The sequence below is a fragment of the Urocampus carinirostris genome, chromosome 2 (genome assembly GCF_059441175.1).
Source record: "Urocampus carinirostris isolate Australia breed hairy pipefish chromosome 2, RoL_Ucar_1.0, whole genome shotgun sequence".
Lineage (NCBI taxonomy): Eukaryota > Metazoa > Chordata > Actinopteri > Syngnathiformes > Syngnathidae > Urocampus > Urocampus carinirostris.
The window spans coordinates 53,094,570-53,103,276 of NC_142350.1; the positions used below are offsets into that span (position 1 = coordinate 53,094,570).

An 8,707-nucleotide genomic window follows, 5' to 3' on the forward strand; every position below is an offset into this window, starting at 1 on the left:
CCAATCTGCAGAGCATATACCACTGCAGAGTCCACAGAAGGGCTACTTCAATCATTAAGGACATCACCCACCCACAACACCGACTGTTTACACTTCTGCCCTCATGACGGCGACACAGTAGTGTGAAATGCAGGACAACCTCGTCTAAAGAACTCTTTTCACCGGTCTGCCATCAGACTCTTAAACGGCTGCTGATAAAACAATATACTACAGACAGGTTCAGCACACAGATACTTTATTACACTACAGAAAATTCCAACTGGAATATACTTGGACTATTCTTGATCTATAGTCAATTTCAATTGTGTTTTATATATTTTTTTATTTTATTGCCTTAACTTATCATGAGTGAATCTTGTATTTTAATCTTTTTAATATTTGTAATATTACTTTATGTATACATGTATATAGTTTCTTAGTTTCTTTTTTTTTTACGCTGGCAACTGTGTGGACAGCAAAGTAAGAATTTCATTATGCAAGGAAATGTTGTTCTTTACTGTGCATATGACAATAAACAATTTGAAAAAAAATCCATTGTGAATCAAATCATAGCCCAGTTTGAAGTCAGTGAGTGCAGCCTGTCGGGGAAAAAAATAAAACATTTAATAAACCCTAAGTCAAATATAGACCCAAAAGCTATTTCATTATGTTTGTTGGTGTCTCTGTTCCACCTTTGTTTTAGCAAATTTCTTGTTGTACTGACGACACTCTATGACATCAAACTGCAGAGAAAGAAAAGTCAATTATTCTAAATTTTAGTGGGCTCATTTTTTACTCCATTTATGCGTGGTCAATCACTACCACTAAAAGATGTCCTGGTTTTGTAAGTAACTATTTGTCTTGGCTAAATTTCAATTGTTATTTTATATAATGTCCAAATTTTGCGCCAGAAGGAGTAATAGACTCAAGCCACTGCGCATGCCCTTGAGCAATCCCTTGCAAATTAAAATGTGACTTAGTAATATTGGTATGTTAGGAGGGAGATTTGAAGCCCCACCTCTATTAGAGACCAGAATACCCATAGCACAGAAGGCTATCCTCGCATCCACTTATTCTATCTAAATAGCGGGATTCAACGATAAAAGATGTCCTTGGTTTGTAAGTATTTTTCTTGGCCAACTTTCAATTGTTACCTTATATCCAAATTTTGCGCCAAAAGTAGTAATAGCCTCCAGCCACCGTGCATGCCCTTACAAAATCCCTTGTAAATTACGATGTGATTTAGTAAAACTGATATGTCAGGAGCGGAATTTGAACCCCCACCCCTATTAGATACCAGAATACCAATAATACATATAGAAGGTAAAGTGCCTTGAGTCTGGCGCCTTAGACCACCCGGTTATCCTGACATCCATTAACTCAGACTAAATGGTGAAACTCATTGAAAGGATGTCCTGGTTTTGGAAGTTTTTTCTTGGCTAACTTTCAATTGCTACTTTATATCAGGGGTGGCTAACCCGGTCCTGGAGAGCCGCACGTCCGGCATGTTTTGGAGGTTTCTCTGCTCCAACACAGGTGACACCAATTTCCAGCTTGTTAGCAGGCTTTGTGAGGTCTTGATTACAATCCAGGTGATTGGAACATCTGCATTGGAGCAGAGAAACCTCCAAAACATGCAGGATGTGCGGCTCTCCAGGACCGGGTTAGCCCCCCCCCCTGCTTTATATAATGTCCAAATTTTGCGCCAGAAGTAGTAATAGACTCAAGCCATTGTGCATTCCTTTGCAAAATCCCTTGTAAATTATGATGTGATCTAGTAAAATAGATATGTCAGGAGGGGGATTTGAACCCCCGCTTCTCTTAGAGACCAGAATACCCATAGTACATATAGAAGGTACAGTGCCTTGAGTCTGGCGCCTTAGACAACCATTAACTCAGATTCAATGGCGGAACTCATCGAAAAGATGTCCTGGTTTTGTAAGTAACTATTGTCTTGGCTAACTTTCAATTGTTACCTTATCTCCGAATTTTGCTCCAAAAGTAGTAATAGACTCGAGCCACTGTTCATGCCGTTACAAAATCCCTTGTGAATTACGATGTGATCTAGTAAAACTTTTATGTCAGGAGGGGGATTTGAACCCCCGCCTCCATTCGAGACTAGAATACCCATAGTACATATAGAAGGTACAGTGCCTTGAGTCTAGCGCCTTAGACCACTCGGCCATCCTGACATCCATTAACTGAGACTCAATGGTGGGACTGATCGAAGAGATGTCCTGGTTTTGGAAGTTTTTTCTTGGCTAACTTTCAATTGTTACTTTACATAATGTCCAAATTTTGCGCCAGAAGTAGTAATACACTCAAGTCATTGCGCATGTCCTTGCAAAATTTCTTGTAAATTACGATGTGATTTAGAAAAACTCTCTCTACTAGAGATCAGAATACCAATAACACATTGAGAGGGCAATGTTCCTTGAGTCTGGCACCTTAGACCACTCGGCCATTATGACAGCCCCATATCCTAATTTAAATTGGGAATTCACCCAAAAGATGTCCTAGTTTGGTAACTAACTATTGTCTTGACTAACTCTCAATTGTTACTTTATATTATGTCCAAATATTGCGCCAGAAGTAGTAATAGATTCAAGCCATTGCGCATGCCCTTGCAAAATTTCTTGTAAATTACAATGTGATTTAGAAAAAAATATATGTCACGAGAGCGATTTTAACCCCCATCTTAATTAGAGATCAGAATACCAATAACACAATGAGAGAATAAAGTTCCTTGAGTCTGGCACCTTAGACCACTTGGCCATCCTAACAGCCTTGTTATCTAAATTGGCAATTCACCGAAAAGATGTCGTGGTTTTGTAAGTAACTATTGTCTTGGCTAACTTTCAATTTTGACCTTATGTCCAAATTTTGCGCCAGAAGTAGTCATTTGCTCAAGCCGTTGCGCATACCCTTGCAACATTTCTTGTAAATTACGATGTGATTTAGAAAAAGTTATATATCAGGAATCAGATTTGAACCCCTGTCTCTACTGGAGACCAGAATACCCATAGTACATGGTGAAGGTCAAATGACCTGAGTCTAGCGCCTAAGACCACTCAGCCACCCTGACATCCATAAACAATTATTCAATGGCGGAAATGTTCCAGAAGATGTCCTGGGTTTGTGAGTATTTGTCTTGGCTAACTTTCAATTAATACTTTATATAATGACCAAATTTTGCGCCAGAAGTAGTAAAAGACTCAAGCCATTGGCGCATACCCTTGCAAAATGTCTTGTAAATTACGATGTGCTTTAGTAAAATAGGGAGATTGAACCCCGGCCTCCATGACACACCAGAATACCCGTAATATATGGAAAAGATTGTGGGTAATGAGTCTGGCACCTTAGACCACTTAGTCATTCTAAATTCTACTAATATTTCTTAAAAGGAGAAGGGTGGTTTCGTAAGTAGCCAGTGTCTTGGCTAACTCTCAATTGTTACCTTATGTAATGTCCAAATTTTGCGCCAAAAGTAATAATAGACTTGAGCCTGGGCGCATGCCCTTACAAAATCCCTTGTAAATTACGATGTGATTTAGTAAAAGTCCTATGTATGCGATTTAGTAAAACTTTAATGTCAGGAGGGAGATTTGAACCCCCACCTCTATTAGAGACCAGAATACCGTCAGTACATTGAGAAGGTAGAGTGCCTTGAGGCCACCACCTTAGACCACTCGGCCATCCTGACATAGACTCATTCTTATTTAAATTGGAAATTCGACAAAAAGGTTTCCTAGTTTTATAAGTACCTGTTGTCTTGGTTAACTTTAAATTGTTACCTCATATAATGTCTTCATAAGTAGCTAGAGTCTTGGCAAACTTTCAATTGTTACCTTATATATTGTCAAAATTCTGCGCCAAAAGTAGTAATAGACTCGAGCCATTGCGCACGCCCTCGCAAAATCCCTTGTAAATTATGATGTAATTCAGTAAGATAGATATGTCAGGAGGGGGATTTGAACCCCCGTCTCCATTAGAGACCAAAATACCCATAGTACATGGAGAAGGTAAAGTGCCTTGAGTCTGGCTCCTTAGACCACTCGGCCATCCTGACATTCATGGACACATACTCAATTGCGGACTTCACCATAAGATATCCTGGTTTTGTAAGTAACTTCTTGTCTTGCCTAAATTTCAATTGTTATTTTCTATAATGTCCAAATTTTGTGCCAGAAGTAGTAATACACTCGAGCCACTACGCATGCCCTTTCAAAATCCCTTGTAAATCACGATGTGATTTTGTAAATAAGATACGTCAGGAGAGGGTTTTAAACCCAGCCTCTGTTAGAGACCAGAATACCCATAGTACATGGAGAAGGTAAAGTGCTTTAAGTCTGGCATATTAGGCCACTCAGCCATTCTGACATCCATAACCTCATACTCAATGGCGGTATTCACCAGAAGATGTCCTGGTATTGTAAGTAACTTTCTTGCCTCACTTTCAATTGTTACTTTCTATAATGTCCAAATTATGTTGACAATTTCTGTGTATTATATGCCCTCATGAAGGTTTTAGATCAGCGGATGGTGTCATAATAGTCTGTGGTTTGCAATAATCAGTGGTCTGTGCAGCCCTTTGAGACTTTTTGTGATTAAGGGCTATACAAACATGACTTGACTTGACTTGAGGAGATGATTTTGTAAAACCGACATGTCAAGAGGGGGATTTGAACTGCCGCCCACATTGTCTTGCCTAACTTTCAATTGTAACTTTAAATAATATCCCAATTTTGCACCAGAAAAATAAATAGCCTGAAGCCACTGCACATGCATAAGCTCTTGTAAATTACGAGGTGATTTTGATTTGAAGCCCCACACCCATTGTAGACCAGAATACCCATTCTACATGGAGAAGACAACTACCAACATTTATAAAATGGAAAAGTTGACCTGGCGTTGTTGCTGTCATGCACTTTCCGGACAAATTTTCAACATGTTACTTAGTCAAGTTTCAGTCATTTTTATTTGTATAGCCCTTAATCACAAAGAGTCTCAAAAGGACTATTTTTACACCATCCCCTGATATGTAACCAACATGAGGGCAAGTAAAAACTCAAAAAACCTCAACATGAGGAAAATGAAGAAACTTTGTGAAGGGACCGCACATGTGGTATCCCCCTTCCAGGATTACCAGAGAGCAAAGACTGTTGCAATCACAAATAATACAGAGATATTGTCCACAAAAAGTATAGGATATTCATATGCTATAGCGTAGAAGTGAGTCTTAAGCTTAGATTTAACATTTCCACTGAGGTTGCAGATCGGCTCTCAGGAGGAAGAGCATTCCACAGCACCGGTGCCCGGATGGAGAACGCTCTCGAACCAGCAGAACACTTCTTGGCTCTTGGGAGGGAGCAAGTCCATGTATGATTTTGTATAATACTAAGAGAACCTTGAAATCACATCTTAGGCTAACAGGGAGCCAATGCAGGTTAGCCAAAATCGGCGTGATGTGATCAGACTTTTTTGTCCTAGTTAAAAGCCTCTCTGCAGCATTTTGTACCAGCTGAAGACTCTTGATTCTGGATTTCGGGAGACCGGAGAGAAGTGCATTACAGTAATCGAGACGGGAGGTAACAAACGCATGAATTATAATCTCCGCATCTGACTGAGACAGTATAGGACGAATTTTAGCAATGTTACGAAGATGGAAGAAAGCGGTTTTAGTAATTTTCTTCACATGTGTTTGAAAGGACAGATCGGGGTCAAATATGACACCTAAATTATTAACTGAGTCACTCTGTGTGATGTGACATTTGTCAATGTTCACAGCAGTTTTTGAGAATAAGTCACGGCATTTAGATGGACCAATAACTAACATTTCGGTCTTTTCCGAGTTAAGACGCAAGAAATTGAGTGACATCCACTCTTTTATCTCAGTGAGGCAGGCCTCCAAATTTCCACAATTTAGTGTGGCAGATTCCTCCAACGGAAGATATAGTTGAGTGTCATCTGCGTAGCAGTGGAAACTGATATTATACTTGCGAATAATATCACCTAATGGAAGCATGTAAATGCTGAAAAGAATGGGGCCAAGCACTGAACCCTGCGGAACACCACAGGTAACACTAAAGAGCTCAGATGTCATTTCGCCATATTTAACACAGTGCGTCCTATCTGAGAGGTAGGATCTGAACCATGAGAGGACGGTTCCCGAGAGACCAATCCATTTTTCCAACCGTTCTAGTAAGTTATTATGGTCCACTGTGTCAAAAGCAGCACTAAGGTCCAGCAGCAGCAAAAGTGATAAAGCGCCAGAGTCCATTGCCAGTAGGTGATCATTAGTTACCTTAATCAGAGCCGTCTCAGTAGAGTGGTAGTAGTGTTTACTATGTTTGTGTACCGTAATGCTAACTCTAATTCACACTGGTCATCCTGAAAGGGGGATTACCACTTGTGAGGTCCCTTCTCAAGGTTTCTCTTTTTCCTCACACTGAGGTTTTGAGTTGTTCCTTGCCCGCATGTTGGTTTAAGATCAGGTAATTGTGTAATTGTAATCCTGTGCAGTCCTTTGAGACCGTTTTGTGATTAAGGGCTATATAAATAAGTGTGACTTGAAAGACGTCCTGCTTTTGGAAAATCATCATCTGATCTCTGTTGTTTTTAGTGATAAAACGCCATCCTCTCTTCAGAGATGAGAAGGACCCCCGCAATGACGAGCAGTGCCATTTGTGATAATATTGGCACTCGATCCCCAAATCACTTGGGGAAAAAAACACTTTTGTTAAAAAAAAATTTGGAGTACATACTGTTCAATACGCAGTGCACCATTTTTGGCTTTCATATTTTTGTTGAAAAATAGACTTTGTAGTCATGACAAATAGGAACCAACATGGATTCTGTTAAAACTGTCACGAGGAGGGGCGGACCAGAACGGAGGCAGGAAGGGAGAACTCATTTGCGGTGACAATCATAACTTTTATTTAACAAAATAAAAGTCGTCCAAAACTCCGGGACAAAACAGAACAAAAACATTCTTACACTCAGAATGGGCAGGTACAGGTTTCCTCCGATTCAAACTAAACAGGACAGGGCATAACAGAACGGAAAATGTGTAATGAGCCAGCCCCCGCAATACCCACAACTCAACCTTAAGTAGCACACACGCAATTAGCTGATCTGCTTCAGCTGGTGCCCAGGGGGCGGGGCAGACCGGTCGCCACGGCGACCATGCTGGCCATGACAAAAACTTTTATCATTATCCCTTCTTGTCAAATGTAAGTTTATTTCTTCCTGTTTTCGGAATCCTTAGCCATTGTTATGTGTTTAAATATTTGTTTTATAAAAGATAAACGAGAACAATTACAATCTGAGTTTTTAAAAATAACATGAATTGCACAACCATTCAGAGTTCCAGCAGATCTTTGAACAGTCTTAGGGGCCGGTCACACAGCCGTTTGCGGCTGAATCACGGCTAAAATTTGCGTTTTTTTTTTGCCCGTGGTTGCCCGCAAAGGAAAATGCGCAAAATTGGCCAACCCGCTGTTCATCGGTGGTATGCCCGCAAAACAGACGCCGGCGACTGTTCCGCTTCCTCATCGCGTCATTTCTGCGTCATTTTCTCGTGTGGACCACGGGTATTAAAGCTCCCGAGCCGGTGTTGTGCCCAAATCCGACTCCTACGCAACACCCACACCGCCCCACCCCCTTGCGTGAACGCGCATTCTGCTGCGATCGCTTTTGTTGTAAGCGTGCATTGACGTTGGTGACCTTTTCATTCGCGTTAACAAACGCATTTTGTAGAAAACGATCGCACTTTATTGTTTAAATAAACGCGTTATATAGACTAGGATCTCCCAATTGTTATAATTAGCTCGCTTTATAGTTTTAATAAGCGTTTTATATAGAATACGATCGCTTTCGTTGGAAGCGCAGCAGAATGCGCGTTCACGCGAGGGGGGGGAGGATTTACCGTTCGATTACGTTCACAACAAAAACAAAGACGGAATGGTTTAAGTTGTATTACATTTCCAACAAATGCAAGACGAAGTGGTTTTGGTTATATGTTCGCCATTACATTCCCTAAAAGTGAGATAAAACGAGGTAAAAGTGGTTGTAGTAGCGAGGGGATGAAAATCTCGGCAGGGATGCATTTCTCGGATAACACCGGGCTGTAGAAATCATAACCGCTCAAGACACAGTCCCTTGAAGATCAAGATTTCAAGCTATGGCATTATTTTTATTTTATTATCTTGAAAAGAAATGTCAAGAAATAAAAATGGATTAAGACGAGGTCACTACGCTGACGGGGATCCATGTTCACCCCCTTGACGTCTCGAGCGCAACTGACGTGTGCTCGGCAAATCGCGCTGTATATACGCGGAGAAAGGCGTTTGACTGTCACACGCGTGCACGCTAATTTCACGTAATAACACCGCGATACAGGCGCAGAACATGCTATTACCATGCTCCACCCACGATTACCCGCTGAAATTTCCCGTCCTACCCATGTGTAACCACGCCCTGGCCGCGGCCAGAGCACGTCGTTCCGCGTCATTTCCGCGTCATTACCTCGTGTTGACCACGTGTGCGGCACGCGGTTTAACACGTGCTCAAACTTTTGAGCAGCTCAAAAGTTTTGCGCGCGGCCAACCACGTGTGAATTTCCGACCGCGAGTAAAGCACTGCTGTATCTCGTCTATATGGCGGTCTCAAAACGTCCAACAGCGCCCAACAGCATCCGCTTCACGGCCAGAAATTTCTGGCCGTGGTT

The 8,707-nt window shown here is 41.3% G+C and overlaps 1 non-coding gene across 1 annotated transcript; it reads right to left on the minus strand.

Annotated features, from left to right (window-relative positions):
* Positions 1–2,058: 2,058 nt before the first annotated feature.
* trnal-caa (transfer RNA leucine (anticodon CAA)) lies at positions 2,059–2,171 on the minus strand. The gene is made up of 2 exons: positions 2,134–2,171; positions 2,059–2,103 (listed from the first exon to the last, which is right to left on the minus strand). It is a non-coding gene; the product is annotated as a tRNA-Leu (tRNA).
* Between the last annotated feature and the right edge of the window lie 6,536 nt (positions 2,172–8,707).